This window comes from Eubalaena glacialis, chromosome 4, assembly GCF_028564815.1.
Source record: "Eubalaena glacialis isolate mEubGla1 chromosome 4, mEubGla1.1.hap2.+ XY, whole genome shotgun sequence".
Taxonomy (NCBI): domain Eukaryota; kingdom Metazoa; phylum Chordata; class Mammalia; order Artiodactyla; family Balaenidae; genus Eubalaena; species Eubalaena glacialis.
The window spans coordinates 46,734,097-46,751,254 of NC_083719.1; the positions used below are offsets into that span (position 1 = coordinate 46,734,097).

The 17,158-nt window shown below is 36.9% G+C and overlaps 1 protein-coding gene and 1 non-coding gene across 5 annotated transcripts in view; one reads left to right on the forward strand and one right to left on the reverse strand.

The window, feature by feature from the left end:
• PDE4D (phosphodiesterase 4D) overlaps positions 1 to 17,158 on the reverse strand; it is a 721,935-nt gene that overhangs the window by 611,422 nt on the left and 93,355 nt on the right. The window lies entirely within an intron of this gene.
• Positions 4,605 to 4,677, forward strand: TRNAG-CCC (transfer RNA glycine (anticodon CCC)). The gene has a single exon. It is a non-coding gene; the product is annotated as a tRNA-Gly (tRNA).

Here is a 17,158-nt window from a genome sequence, read left to right on the forward strand (position 1 = left end):
GTCACAAAGCACCGAGCTGATCTCCCTGTGCTATGTGGCTGCTTCCCACTAGCTATCTATTTTACATTTGGTAAAATTTTGGTGGTTTTCTTTATTGGATCAAAGTTTTCCTAACATGCGACTATTTAATCATGACTTATCACTCTAACAAACCATAATTCACTAATAACACACAAAGCCATAGACCAGAGTTTGCCCACCCTCTTTTCCCCATAGTACTGATGATGCCTAGCATCTCTAGAAGATATATCAATGTTATTAGCTCCAAGAGGGAAAGGATTTCATGCCAAGATAGGTATAATCATTCATGAAGCAAAGTCTAGGGAATTTAGAACAAGCTTTTGTTTCACTGAACATTAAGAGCTATTCTTCCAATAGGACATTTATAGGAAAATGGGAAAGCCATGTGACCATATTCTATGGGGCTGGCCTGAGCTATATCTACATCATGGCTGGATGTTGCATGTTTGTTCCCTGAATCAGCAAATTATCATCAGGACAAAATTATCTATATTGACTGCTCTCAAACAAATTATTTGAGGTATAATATTATCTTGCAGCCGACTGTGGGGATTTGGGATACTGCATTGGTCTAAGTAATGTATTATTGATCTACAATTAAACTGATCTGAAGGTCAAACTTCTAGGATTTCTCTCAGTCTCACATTCTGAATCAATTACTATCTTTTCGGAATGGCTATATTAGAGGTCCCTGACTCATCTTTAGCCAGAATAACAGGAATAAACCCAGTGTTACAGTATGTGGGCTGCAAATGCAACAAAATTAGTGCCTCTATATTTTGCCTTACAGATTGTTTCTGAATTATGGTCCTACAGTCAGGCTGCCTTGTTCACCTGAAGTTTCTATATTGAGAGAGAATTTAAATAACCCACTTGTTTACACTGAAACTTAGTCCAGAGGTTCTCATCAGCATTTATTTCAGGTTTTTCAGATGAATTACCCTGTCCATCAATATGTATGCTTATAGCATTTGTATTTCTTATGTACGTGTGTGTGTGTGTGTGTGTGTGTGTTTTAATCAGACAATGGTGAATTCTCAGCTTCTTGAGGACTATAGTAAAAAACCTAAAGGACAGTCCAGATCATAAATAGCATTTTCTACTCTCTGAATTAGGTTTACATCCTATTATCACATAATACCATTTGGTGTTTTAAAATAAACCAAGGGGAACATTTCACATAAAGGTATTACTTCTTTCTATGCAGGTCATAATACTGGGAAACAAATGCACATTTAAAGCTTACTGGAGCCCAGCTATTTTTCCCCTTCAAAAGATTATGCTATTAAATGACTGAGGTGAATTAAAGTAGTATAAGTTGTGAAATTAAAAACTTCTAGAGGAGGGCTTCCCTGGTGGCGTAGTGGTTGGGAATCTGCCTGCCAGAGCAGGGGACGCAGGTTCGAGCCCTGGTCTGGGAGGATCCCACATGCCGCAGAGCAACTGGGCCCATGAGCCACAACTACTGAGCCTGCGCGTCTGGAGCCCGTGCTCCGCAACGGGAGAGGCCGTGATAGTGAGAGGCCCGCGCACCGCGATGAAGAGTGGCCCCCGCTCGCCGCAACTAGAGGAAGCCCTCGCACAGAAACGAAAGACCCAACACAGCCAAAAATAAATAAATAAATAAATTAAAAAAAAAAAAAACTTCTAGAGGAGAATGCATGAAAAGAACTTCATTGAAATATCTGAGAAATGGTGGCTAAACTCTAGGAAAAATAGAACTACTTTTGTATAACTGTAAGGCCAACTTCTTTGTTTCCTTAGGCAATTTGCTGTGGTCTAGATATTTTCCTGTCCACCAAAGAAGAGGGTTTATCATGAAGGGCAAAGTTTCAGTCCTCTTTCCAAGGCACTGGAAATACTGGGTTGACATATTCAGATGATATGGGAATTTGGCAAAAGTAAGATATTTTAACTGTAGTCATTAAAAATGTCTACTCACTGATTTTTTTCTATGCACTGATGCTTCCCCTTAGGTTGGGTGGCACTGGAGTGACTGTGGACCTTTTTGAGATCTGGCTAATTAAAAGTTGAACTAGAGATGCATTTAGTTCAGGTTTGGTGAGATTATTTGGTGGTTCTTAGTTTCTTCCCTGTATCCTTAGGTTACTGCTAGCTGTCCCACAATTGCATTGTCTTATCATTCTCTACATAGAAAACATTATAGAATCATGGTCATATGAAGAGACAATCAGAGAATACACAGCCAAAAACTATAAAGCACCCCCCAAATCATAATTTTATAGATTTTTTGACGCCTGTGGAATTTGTCAGCTTTATTAACTTTGTAATTTGTCATGATTTCCTTTTTTAGTCTAAATAAGTATTCAGTTGCTACTTAATGTTGTATTTGTGTTAAAGTGGGCTCCTGGAGTTGTATAAAGGCTCAGGTGCCATACAATCTGGACCCACCCCTTGTCAACCACAAAAGTCACCCTGAGATATGAAGAGGTAACTTCCTTTACACTATGACTAAACAATACAATGAGTATGAATCTATTTGTTAAACACCAAATTGTGATATTCAGCATTTTTAGGGACTGATTCTGGTGGTCATCCAGGAATATAATAGGCTTACTCCTATTGCCAAGCTAAAAATAAATTAATTAATTAAGATGAAAAGATTGCCCCCTTTTCTTGATTGCACTGAAAGAAAAATATTATATTCCTCATAATACATTCTGAATTTAATTTGCCTTACAAGTGCTGTATGTAAATGCATAGTTCTCCTGAAGTATATTTTAAAAATCGTTACACATAAAACCAAAGTTTATGTTCTCAATGTATAGCAATGTATTTTGACAATCCTCTGGTTAAATATTCACAAGCATATATAAGTTAGGATTAACACTGTGATGGGCTTTGTACGTTTCTTACCAAAAGAGATAAAACTTGTAAACGATATATTCCACACGTCTGTTGTACTTGGTCAGCCCCATAGCCCTTCCTACAGATTGCACACAGCTCAGCATCTCCACAGCCTTCAGGCCGAGATGGAAGTTTTCATCAGGTTCAGCAAATTATATAAATCATGCATGACAAAAGACTGTTACAATAGAGCTGGTGTTACAGATCATTTTTGTGTAATAATTTATAGGTTAATATTGGTAAACTAAGGTTAATATTATAAAAACACTGATCAAACCTTTATCTATACCTAATAAGAATAGGATTATTATATTTAAAACTATGAATTTAGATATGCTGAATACAAGTATGAGTCATGTTGTTATTTCCTGTCCTTTCCTTGTACATTATTTGTAAATATACATTTATAAATCTTATTTTTGAAGTTGGGGAATCTAAATTTTTTTTAAAAATAAGGAAAACAGTGATTTCAAATACACCTATACCTGTATAAATATACCTGTAAAATATGCAGGTATTGTGGCACACTTTAAAGAATTAAAATTTGTCTTAAGATGTATCTTCTACCATACCAGTTATTTGTGCCGGCGATAACTGCAAATAAGACTGCAGAAGGTCAGAGGTGAGGGTTTACAGAGAAAAAGTATTTTTAATCCTTTTAATCATGAACATATTTTAAGAAAGCACTCAGAAGAAAAAGGCTGAAGCATAAGATTATACAAATGTGCTCACATTAAGAAACCCAATATTCTATAAAGATTTGAATTAAAATCAATTTAGGAAATAATTTGCCTTAAAAGGTTACTGAATGGAACTACTAAACACGTAACTTGTTAATACAATTTTATTTTTATATATCTTTTCAGGAAGAGATATATGTAAAATGAGGTACAACCAAATCAGTGATTTTTAACCTGGAATCAGCACCTTGTAACGGTAACATGTATATGATCCCACTGGCACCTGTACCCCTAAAATTAAAGGCAAATTCTCCGTGTGATTATGAGTATACATATAGTTTCCAAGAGAGTGTTGCTAGATCTCATTGGATACTTAGAGGATTCCAGAACCCCTAAAAGAGTAAAAAACATAAACCTAATCTATTTTATTTTCCAACTGGAATAGAGCATTTTCATGGGGAAGAACAAAGAAAAGAAATGAATTTCTAAATGTGATAGTGACGTCCCAGTTCTACCCAGGCATCACAAGATAGGGAGAAAAATAAATTCCAAGATTTTGATAATGTCAAGGAACAAAGTGCTCAGGAGACACATTCACTGAACAATTCCCGAAGTGCTCATGTGTGAGCAATGTGAAAATTCTAAAAATGCTGTTCAGTGACATCTCAATAATTCTTCAAAATATCAGATTAAAAACCAGAGTCTTTTTCCAAGTCAGTCTCAAACACGACTACATGTTACCCCTATGTTGTCAGAACCATGACATGACAATTTTAAATACTCTTTGAGCCTAGGGATACTTCAGTAACCAAAACAGTATGAATATGAGCTTTCAAATTCATTAAAGGACAAAGAGGATGATTAATTATTCATTTATTTTAAGGTTATAAAAAACTGCCTTCAACATTAATGACTGGAATAGTAAGTGACAGCAACATTAGGCCTGACACTGACAGCAAGCCTGATTGTGAAGTCTGCTCTATAAGAGATGAGGCAACAGCGTGGAATTTCTCAAAAAGTCTGCCACAAGGGACTTCCCTGGTGGTCCAGTGGTTAAGACTCTGCATTCCCAATGCAGGGGGCCCGGGTTCGATCCCTGGTCAGGGAACTAAATCCCGCATGCATGCCACACTAAGAGTCTGCATGCTGCAACTGAAGATCCTGCATGCCGTGACTAAGACCCAGCGCAGCCAAATAAAAAAAAGTCTGCCACGAGAGGAATTATTGAAGCAACTTGGACATCTAACCCCAAACAGATTCATTTAACTGAGGAGATGGTGGCTGTGCTCGGTTGTATTTTCAAGGCAAAGAGAGATCGTTAGAATTATTTCGTGTCTCTCAAGTGACATGCGATACCCAACAGGAGGTGGTAGGAAACCAGACTTCTTCAGCACAAAGAATACTTTTCTCAAAATGAGTCGTGAGCAACAAGGAAAGAGCTTGTCCTTGTAAGTTGGCTTTCCCTCCTGAAAAGACCATTTTAGGCATCAGGAATGTTCTGAGAGGGATTTCTAAGCTGAACGGGAATTTGGATTCTTGTATGTAGGGAAATCCCTGTCTCTAACTTAAATTCTGTGGTTCTATGATTTATTAAGAATAATTGTTTGCCACTGTAGAGCTTGCCACGGCCTGATAACAGGGCAGCTACCTAAAGATGGCCTTTAGATAGCAATCGGTGAATGCTACATGGGAGGCCAAAGACTAGAGATGTCAGTACAGAATAAGTTGTACACAAAATACAGAATTTTACTGCCAGATGCATTCATGAATTTTAAACCACAGCTCAATTACCTTCTTCTCTAAGAAGATATGAGGAAAAGATTAAAGCTCTTCAAGGCAAAAGCATTATATAAATCCAAAGCATTCTCATGCTCTGGAAATGCATTTGCATGTAGAAGTGTGGGCAAAGGGAGGACTCAGCAGTGATAAAGAAAAAGACGTCAGCAGGGGCAGAGTGGTGAATGGCCTTCGAGATAAGGATAAGTAATTCAAAATTGGCTAGCAAAGCAATTGGGAGCCAGTAGAAGGAATTGAAATGATGAGTAATGGGAAGTTAGAAGATTAGAAAAGCGAGACAGATTACCTTGGGAGGCAGGATTTTGAAATGATTCAAGAGTGTAACGGCCAAAGAGGAGATTGCAGAATTGAGACAGGAAACCAAAAGACAAGTATGGATAGACCTATTCCTGAATCAGGAGTAATACCTTCATGAAGATGGAGGAGGGCAGTTTGGAAATAACAAAAATGAGGCCTTTACTAAAGTTTGGGCATTTTATAGTGTTGATACCAGAAATGGCACATGGGTGCCACTTGCTTGGCATCTGTCAGGAAATGTTTGTTGCATAATTGAAGAAAAACATAGTTCTATTCTTATATAAAATAATCATTGAAAACCACCACTTTGAGAAACAAAGTTGACCATTAGATTAGAAAATGTTGATAGTTTATGCTACAGAGTTTCTTTTAAAGAACTGCTTAGACTTTTGCCTACAAGTTGAGGAAGAGCATCAATTCTTTTTTTTTTTTTAATTGGAGCATAATTGCTTTACAATGTTGTGTTAGTTTCTGCTGTACAACAAAGTGAATCAGGTCTAAACAAACTACTTTGAATTCGTTCTTTTTTTTTTTAACATCATTATTGGAGTACAATTGCTTTACAATGGTGTGTTAGTTTCTGCTTTATAACAAAGTGAATCAGTTATACATATACATATGTCTCCATATCTCTTCCCTCTTGCGTCTCCCTCCCTCCCACCCTCCCTATCCCACCCCTCTAGGTGGTCACAAAGCACCGAGCTGATCTCCCTGTGGTATGTGGCTGCCTCCCACTAGCTATCTATTTTACATTTGGTAGTGTATATATGTCCATGACACTCTCTCACTTTGTCCCAGCTTACCCTTCCCCCTCCCCGTGTCCTCAAGTCCATTCTCTAGTAGGTCTGCATCTTTATTCCCATCTTGCCCCTAGGTTCTTCATGATCTTTTTTTCTTTTTTTTTTAGATTCCATATATATGTGTTAGCATACGGTATTTGTTTTTCTCTTTCTGACTTACTTCACTCTGTATGACAGACTCTAGGTCCAGCCACCTCACTACAAATAACTCAATTTCGTTTCTTTTTATGGCTGAGTAATATTCCATTGTATATATGTGCCACTTCTTCTCTATCCATTCATCTGTTGATGGACACTTAGTTTGCTTCCATGTCCTGGCTATTGTAAACAGAGCTGCAATGAACATTGTAGTACATGACTCTTTTTGAATTATCGTTTTCTCAGGGTATATGCCCAGTAGTGGGATTGCTGGGTCGTAAGGTAGTTCTATTTTTAGTTTGAATTCGTTCTTGATGTACAGGAGGTTTTACAAGAAAAATACAGTCAACCTAACACTGCAAACAACATGTAATTTCTAAGAGGGAAAAAATCCAGTACTTTCCCTCCCTCACTTTTTCAAATTAGATTCAGCAACATGATATTTACTCACATGTTTTCAGAACTAAGATGCACGGATTAGAAGAATGGTTCAATTTAAGACACTTTTTCCTTTTGGTAAATCTAACACTTAAGGTTGTTGATAAAGCAATCACTCTTTCAGTCACCGAAAAGCCTCAGAGGCTGTGCTAATTCTCCTATTCTTTTTTCTCTTGATTTTTTTTTTGATGTGGACCATTTTTTAAAGTTTTTATTGAATTTGTTACAATATTGCTTCTTTTTTTTTTTTTATGTTTTGGTTTTTTTGGCTGTGAGGCATGTGGGATCTTAGCTCCCTGACCAGGGATCAAACCTGCACCCCCTGCTTTGGAAGGCAAATTCTTAACCACTGGACCGCTAAGGAAGTCCCCCCACTCCTATTCTTTTGCTTGATATAAATTATGTCTGGAGGGAATTAATTCTAAGAGTTAATGGAATAAGGTGGTTGAAGATGCAGAAATCAGTTCCTTGAGTTATCTTTGTGTGTCTTCAAGGGCTGAATCTGTACTGTGCTGTATAGCCAGCAATTACAACCCTCCTGAATTGACTGAGGAGTGATCTTAAAAAAAAAAAAAAAAATTCATGAAAATCTTAAAAGACTTCACAGCCTTTAGCCAATATCCATTCTTAAGGGCCATTTAGGTGACACTTCTAAGTGCCTTGAAAGCAAATAGCATTGAAAACAACTTTAAAGACCTAAGAAGTTTTCCAGCTAGTAGTTTCTATGCTATGTTTGATGGTAAGGTTGTCTTATTGTAACGCCTTGCTAAAAAAATCAGCACTTAATAAACAATATCATTCTGTTGCCAATTCAATATACTGATTTTGCATATCCATTTACCAGCTTCTCCACCATTTGCTATTTTGTGGTGCTTCAAAACAATGCAATAGGTAAAAAAGTCCAAAAAATAAACGTGGATAGTCCAAACAACAATGCAGCCCAAATAAATATGCCGTAGGTTTTATTAAATGCTATTTTTATACATTGGTTAGTAAATTTTTATTTCATAAAAAATTGTGGTTAAAATGAGAACAAAGCTTTTCAAATCAATGTACTGTTTCATTTGTTATCAACTTCTAATCCAGATAAGAAAAATCTTTGATGTCACATTTAGGGGACGCTCAATAAATATGCTTTCTTTTTTTCTTCAGTACAAAGGAAAAAATAATTTTATCTGGACCTTCCTCCTGACATTCCATCTGGCTGTCAGGATGCTAGCATCACATAGATAGGAACTGTCACAAGGGGTACTTGGGTCATCAGATATATGGAGCTAAGCTTTCCATGGAAAACACTTATGATTGTTGAGTTCAATAATAACTAACCCATGTCTTGACATTAAAAGATTAGTTGGACTCATAAAAATGATTATTTCTTTTCCTTCCACATGATAACTCACAGCCTAGTCCTTTATTTTTGGAAAAACACTGGGTGGGGGGAGAGAAAGAAGGAAACAAAGGAATGACAGAAGCAAGGAGTCTATCCACAAGGCATTTCCCAATGCCTGCTGGTTCTAAAATAACTCACAATTCCTAGTGGACGCTGTCATGATAACCCCTTCAGGAATGAATGACTCACTTCCCTAGGTGTAGGAAGGGCTCTCAGTTGTCAGCCCTCTTTGTGAATTGTGTCAGCTAACGAGGGCCACCTTGTCCAAGGATCTAATATCAAGTAAACAAGAGGGTATAAAGGCCCAGATCAGGAGTTGTTTAGGACAACTCTGAAGGCCCATCCCAGCTTCCATACTCTCTGCTGGGTCTGCTGAGGCCTTTTTTGAGACTGCACTGCAGAACAACTTTTCCTTCTCCCTCTTCTCCAGATCTGCTTTCTTCCCTCCCCTTCCATAGGTGGTGGTCCCAAAATTCTCTTTCTCAGAATCTGCTTCTCTGCTTCACAGAGTCTGTGAACCAATCGTTTTAGAACATTGCGGGTATAGAGTTAGTCCCTGCCTCAGACCACTCATTCTTTATAAGAGTTGGCTATTAACTTTGAAAACCACTGAAAAAAATGAACCCTAGAAGGCTTTCCAATTCTCCGTATTTTCCATTCTGCCCATCTCCACTGACAGGCCACATAAGTACTGACACATCCCAGCCTGGATTCTTTGTTTGCACAAAATGTTTGTGTTGTAAGCTCAGGGTATAAGCTTACAACAGTGATAAGTACACTGAGTACACTAAGAGAACTCCCTCCTGCAAAACATATGAAACTCTTACAGCTAATACTGGTATCTATTTAAAATAGATATCAAAGTTAACGTAATTAGGATGTGTACATTTCACTGTGGCTTTTTAACTTCCTTATGATTGTGTATTTGTCTGATGTAGAGCTTTCAGGACTTTACTCTCTACCCATTTTTTTCCCCAGAAGAGCAATTATAAAACCTTGACTCCTAAACCATTCTTTAAATCTCAACACTTCCATTAACTGTAGATCAGGAAACACTCATTTAAATACACCAATTCAGATCTGATTGTATGCTCATTTCTTTTTTACAAATTCCATCATGGAAACTGTCAGAGCTATAAATGCAGTTAACGTGGAACTGACACACAAGAGATCCTGAATTCTCTTATTTGGTAAGCCAGTGATTATTTCCGTGCTGAGGAAGCCATCTTAAATAGTGTTGCAAGGTACATAAACACCACTTATCCGGCTGTGCTTATTCAAAACAAATTCATGGATATTTAATCATAGTTATTAGAACTGAACTGTCACATTCCAGAAACATTTCAATGCAAAAAAAGACACTTCATAGAAATATCGGGTTTTGTAAGTGAAAGATATTATCCCCCCTTTCAAAATTGAAGCTAATAAAATACATCTATTGGCTAGATTCACGTCGCTGCATATTGAGCTGACTATTCTTTAATTAAATGTTAAGCAAAAAAAAGGTTTTAAAAAGGCAGTAATTACATGTGAGAATGTAATAGGAGTATACATTTTACTCCTGAGAGATCATCTGAAACCAGGGTGAATGTGATATTTGTATGTGGAAGTGGAATGGGGTGGAAATGTAAGACTAGAAGCAGAACATACTACTCTGGAGGGTTGGAGATGCAGTTAGAAGTCACAGAAAGAGCAAAGAATGAGGGCATTCATACCTAAAAGACTTTCTATTAGCAATTAGGCCACAGAAGATTCACTTTAACTCTATACTTTCCCGAATCTTGTCCAAGAAAGTACTTCAAAACCATGGAAGCAAAGAAAACAGTTACTTCAAATGTACACTCAACTATAACTCTAAATTAATGAGTCACAAGAGCAATTTATGGGGAAAAAATAGAGAGGAGAGGGAGGGAGAGAGAGGCGAAAGGAGAAGCAGGAAGGGTAGGGTGAGGGGAGAGAGGACAGGAGGAGAAAAGAGAGTGACTCCTCACACAGCATTCCTCAGTGCCTGCTGCTTGTAGAACATACGGCTGGATATTAAAAAGCTGAGGGCTGCTCATCTATTCCCTACTGCTGGACATTCACCCTTGATAAAGGCATCAGCTTACAGGCAGACTTTGCGGTCTGGAATGCCTTGTTAGTGTAACTGCCTCCTATCCTGTCTGTGTTCATGGATTTGTAACAAGGAAGGTCAGGATGGGCTCCTCCCAGAGCTATTGGTACAATAAATGGGCAGGGTTCGCTTCTTAGAAAAATTGTTCTATATTTTTTAACAGTTTTGTCAACATATAATTCAAATACCCCACAGTTTATCCATTTAAAGTATACAATTCAATGGCTTTAGTATATTCACAGGGTTGTACACCCAACCATAATTTTAAAATATTTTCATTACCCCACAAAAGAAATCTCTCACCCCTTAGCCATCAACCTCCAATCCCTCATGCCCCTCCCCCACCCCAGCCTTAAGTAATAATATATTTGCTGTCTCTATAGACTTGTCTATTATGAAGCTTTCATATGAATGGAATCATGTAATATACTGTTCTGGCTTGTTTCACTTAGCATGTTTTCAAGATTCATCCATGTAATAGCATGAATTAGTACTGAATAACTTTTTATTGTCAAATAATATTCCATTGTATGGATATACCACACTTATTTATCCATTCATCAGTTAGTGAACATTTGGAGAGTTTCTACTTTTAGGTTATTATGAATGATGCTGCTATGAACATTCATTTACTAGTTTTTGTGAGAACATATGTTTTCAATTCGTTGGGGTATATACATAGGAGCAGAATTGCTGGATCGCATGGTAATTCTATGCTTAACTATTTGAGGAATGGCTATGTTCCACATCATTTTCATCCATTCTCATATATCTAAAAAATAAGGATCTGAAAAAGTCAATGCTAAATTCTTCTATTACGGTAGAGTTTGTTGCACTATATCTTAGAGCAAAGCTCCTAGTTAAAATGGGCTTTATTATTCCATGAATTAACATCGTAAGTGTTTAATATCCTAGACATTCACTAGACATGGAATTATAACAGCATAAGTCTTTCTTCTTTTTGATACAACATACCATGTATTATCGATGAAGATTAACTTTAAAAATTCCTTGAAGATAGAAGCACATAGTAATAAATTTCTTATTACAATCCCTTGCATGTTATATTGTTGTTCTGGAATTTCAACATAAAACATGTTGGAAAAATAACACCACTACTAATACAAATAGGCAATACCTTACATTTATGTAGCATTTTCCAGTTTATCAGTAACTTCAACCTAAAATTACTCACTTAACCCACATAGCATTTAAGTTAAAAGTCTTTTTCTTCCAGAGATGAGAAAACTAAAATCAAACCGGCTAAGCTGCTTTCAAATATTAAATAGTTAGTTACAGATCTGGGTAGGACTTGACCCCAAGACTCCAAAGTTCAAGTCTAGAGCACTTTCAGTTATAACTATTCCAGTAAAAGGTAACTCTCAGCTATGTCCCTTTGTCCAATCACTACTCTTGCCTTTCCTTTCTACAACCCTACCTCCCTTACACCACACACAATAGTTGAACCACACACTCAATTCATACACAACACGCATACACACACATACCACACATACCATAGGCACACATATACACACCTCACACATACACACTCACCTCACAGACACAAAGAACACACTCGCATATACGCAGCTCACATACACCCCCACACACATAAACACCTCACAAACACACAGGATGTACTCATACATACACACTACATTACATACACACTACACCTACATACAAAAAACACACACATGTTCACACACAAGGGAAGAAAATTTGTGAATTTGATGCATCGGATTACAAGGCATTGGGTCAAGTTCTCTAGGGAAGGGACTCAGTGTGATAAGGGGACATGCTGCGCTCTCTCTTAATCTTCCTTCCTCCAGGACTGGCTAGTAACTAGAGTCAAGCTGTGCCATCTCTCTTGCTAGAAAGCACTTCTCAAGTCCATGTGTCATGTGGGTGACAAGAAAGCAACCAGAGCCAAAGATTTGCATCTGGGCTTTGAGGACAGTTAGGCATCTCTGCCTGAAACCTAAACTGTATGGAGGATGCAACAGCAGAAGATTCTGATATTTCTAAGCCCTTAGCCACAATACCATCATCAGTTGTGAGAACTTCAGGAGTTTCTAAACCTCAGTGTCTTTACTATGATAATAATAGAACCTATCTCCTACAGCTGTTGTAAGTTCTAGGAGCAAAAACTCCACATTAAATACTAAGCACATGGTAAGAATTCAATAAATGGTATCTACTGCTACTATTACAATTATTCTCATCCCTGAAAAATATATACTTAGAATTGTAGTCACAACATAATTTTTTGAAATATTGAAAGGACAAATTAAAAAAGAAAAAATTAAAAACAGACTATCTGAAAGTAATATCTCTATAAGAAATATAACCATTTGCTACATTATGAATAACTTCTATGAATAATCATGATTCTTTGCTATTATAATTGCTAAAACGAAGAGTGTCTCAGGAAGTGTAATTTGGACTTCCCTTGTGGCGCAGTGGCTGAGAATCTGCCTGCCAATGCAGGGGACATGGGTTCGATCCCTGGTCCAGGAAGATCCCACATGCCACAGAGCAACTAAGTACCATGTGCCACAACTACTGAACGTGCACTCTAGAGCCCGTGAGCCACAACTACTGAGCCTATGCGCCACAACTACTGAAGCCTGCGTGCCTAGAGAAGCCACCACAACGAGAAGACTGCACATCCCAACGAAGAGTAGCCCCCGCTCGCTGCAACTAGAGAAAGCCCGCGCGCAGCAACGAAGACCCAATGCAGCCAAAAATAAATAAGTAAATACATTTATTAAAAAAAAAAAAAGAAAGAGTAATTTATTTTTCACAATTGCAAGCAAAATTGAAACTCTGGGGAGTCAAACAATTCCATACAAGACTAATGATTTTTTTTCCCATTTTGCCAATGAGTGGACCTTTTATCACCAACGAACTAAGGATGCAACTGTGTCTTAATCTCCAAATCTTTAAAATGAATCGAGACCACTGAACAAATGAAAGTTTTAGGTTAAATTTCTAGTGAAAAATACATTTCATCATTTACTTCCTAAAAAATAACAGCAACTCCATATGTTTCCATATAAGCTTACAATATTTATGCCAACTATATATACCATATATACATATATATATATAAATATATATACCATCTAATTATTTGTAAAGAGGAGGATTGAGATTTTGTGTGTTAATCCATTGGTATTTAGATTCATCCAGACTATTACTCAAAAAACCATCTTCTTTCTTCAAACTGGCACACACACGTCATTAGCTCATAACAGCAGATGTATAAAATAAATACAAAGATATATAAATCCTCTTCATGCCAAAGAGTGCTAATACACTTTGTATGTTACAATAAGGCTTTTTCTGAATTACATTTTTATTGTATAATCACTATTTAATATCTTGCAATCTGAATTTAATCAGTGTTTTATGTTACTCCTCTTTGCAAATTAATATAGCCCTTATGATCACAGATATCAAAATATTTGAATTAATAGCTAAAAATACATAATGGCTTTAAACCCCCTAAGTATCCTTATAAATAGGTTTAGGGGAAATTTTATTATTTGCACGAGAGTGAGAGTCTTCTAACTGCCCATGTCTTGATGTATATGGAACCCAAGGATGCCCAGTGTGGTTCAGACCATGCCCTGTACACTGGAGCAGAAGGTTGGCCCTTTGATGGGTGAGAAAGGGGACGTTAAGTTTCACCCTAGTTTGTTGAATTAGAATCAACATATAAAAAGAATAATTACAAAACAAACAACCCAATCCAAAAATGGGCAGAAGACCTAAATAGACATTTCTCCAAAGAAGAGATACAGATTGCCAACAGACACATGAAAGAATGCTCAACATCATTAATCATTAGAGAAATGCAAATCAAAACTACAATGAGGTATCATCTCACACCGGTCAGAATGGCCATCATCAAAAAATCTAGAAACAATAAATGCTGGAGAGGGTGTGGAGAAAAGGGAACACTCTTGCACTGTTGGTGGGAATGTAAATTGATACAGCCACTATGGAGAACAGTATGGAGGTTCCTTAAAAAACTAAAAATAGAACTACCATATGACCCAGCAATCCCACTACTGGGCATATACCCTGAGAAAACCATAATTCAGAAAGAGTCATGTACCAAAATATTCATTGCAGCTCTGTTTACAATAGCCAGGACATGGAAGCAACCTAGGTGTCCATCATCGGATGAATGGATAAAGAAGATGTGGCACATATATACAATGGAATATTACTCAGCCATAAAAAGAAATGAAATGGAGGTGTTTGTAATGAGGTGGATGGAGTTAGAGTCTGTCATACAGAGTGAAGTAAGTCAGAAAGAGAAAAACAAATACAGTATGCTAACACATATATATGGAATCTAAGGGGAAAAAAAAAAAAAAAAGAGGTCATGAAGAACCTAGTGGCAAGATGGGAATAAAGACACAGACCTACTAGAGAATGGACTTGAGGATATGGGGAGGGGGAGGGGTGAGATGTGACAGGGTGAGAGAGTGTCATGGACATATATACACTACCAAATGTAAAATAGATAACTAGTGGGAAGCAGCCGCATAGCACAGGGAGATCAGCTCGGTGCTTTGTGACCACCTAGAGGGGTGGGATAGGGAGGGTGGGAGGGAGGGAGATGCAAGAGGGAAGAGATATGGCAACATATGTATATGTGTAACTGATTCACTTTGTTGTAAAGCAGAAGCTAGCACACCATTGTAAAGCAATTATACTTCAATAAAGATGTTTAAAAAAAAAAAAAAAAAAAGAATAATTACAAATACCACTTATTAAAAATTAAAAAACTACTTACTGTTTGTTTACTCTATGCCTGGTAGAGCGATAATCAGTTTTTAAATATATTACCTCATTTAATCCTTAAAAATTTATAAGAGAGAGATATCATTACTGTACCTTACAGATTAAAAAAAGAAAGGAAGAAAGACCTGAAGCTCATGAAAAAATACTTACTAAAGCAAGTGATAGTCCTGGGTACTGGGATCCTCAGGTCTGCTGAATTCAAACCCCAAACTTTGAGACTTGACTCTATACCCACTACCTATGAGCTGGACAGCTAGATTTTCAAATGGGCCACCTGGTGCCTGATGTTGTCTGAATGACTCCAGTGGCCCATAATTATCAATGACAGTGCCAAAGATTCTCCTTTACTGCATGGTTTGAAAGATGTCTTTATAATTTTTTTTTAGAAAATTTTGATGCAACTTAAATATTTTAAGGCCAAGCTTTCACTGTATAATCTAAAGCTACAAATTCCAAGGGAGACCTCTATGCTAGGAAGGGATATGTTTTAGTCAGTAAATAAAAGCAATTTTTGCAAGTTTCAACCACATGTCTGATGGGAGAAATTGCTTAGAGTGAATCACTTAGGGAGGTGGACAAACCTACTGGTTCCTCATTGGCAAACATAAGGTAAATAGGGTAAATCTTTCTTTCCAAGAACTAGAAGAAAACTTTGAACAGAAGGGAAATAAGGCCCTAAAAATTATTCTATCACACAAGAAGTAGAAGAAACTGGGAAGAAAAGTCTTTTAAACCTAGGTAGTTAGGGACAGATAGTTGGTACAGAGGAACGACTAATTGCATTTTGGTTTCTTCTACAAACTAGCTGAGTGGGGAAAACTATGATGAAAACTAAAACCACAACTAAGAAGTGCTTTTCTTTTCAAAGTGTAGCCTCTGGGCCTTTCCAGTAATAATGCTATGAGAGAAGAGATTAAGCCTTAACAGGTAAGGATGGTCTATTCAAAAATATTGTTTTTATTTAGTACTTTGTTGCAGCTGTGCCCTTTCTCTGACATGGTGTTCAGCTACACTAACATCTACCCCAAACTGCCTGAAGAGTTTTAACCATATTTGAATAAGTTATTTATTATAACATACTTTTTCTCACCCATCAAAAGGCCAGTCTTCTGCTCCAGTGTACAGGGCATGGTCTGAACCATGCTGTGTGTCCTTGGGCTCCATATGCATCAAGACATGGGCAGTTAGAAGACTCCCACTCTCTTGCAAGTATCTTGTAACAAACTCGATTTTTTTAAAGAAATGTTGAATTATGTCAATAAAATATCAATAAAAATGTTTTTAAAAGATACATCAAATTAATAAGTTTTGCATTTCAATCCTTTGATAATACTTATTTATTTATTTATTTATTTATTTTAAAGGTGATAGTATTTTATTCTAATGAAGTCTTTTCTGTCCAATGTTTGGAAAGCAGAACTCATTTTTATCAATTTGGGCTTCAGACAGGAAACTTATCTTTTTCAAGTTTTCTTTTTTTTTAATGGAAACTGCATTTAAAACCACTTACTTTCATTTATCTTCTCTCCCTCAAGGACAAACAACCATGAGAATTAATTATTTTGCCCTCCTTTTACTCTCCAATTTTCTCTCTAAATTTCAAAAGCAATTTATTTTCTGAAATTAAAGAGCCACCCAACCAGAGAGCAGGTGCTGTCCTAGGGTCACTGAAAGTGGTTGTATATTTGCCTTTTTAAAAATTAGCATTGTGACTGCATTCATACAGAATTTTGTGTTCTAAGATGTCTAGAATCCAAACCTCAGGGATGGAGAATACTACCCAAGGAAAATA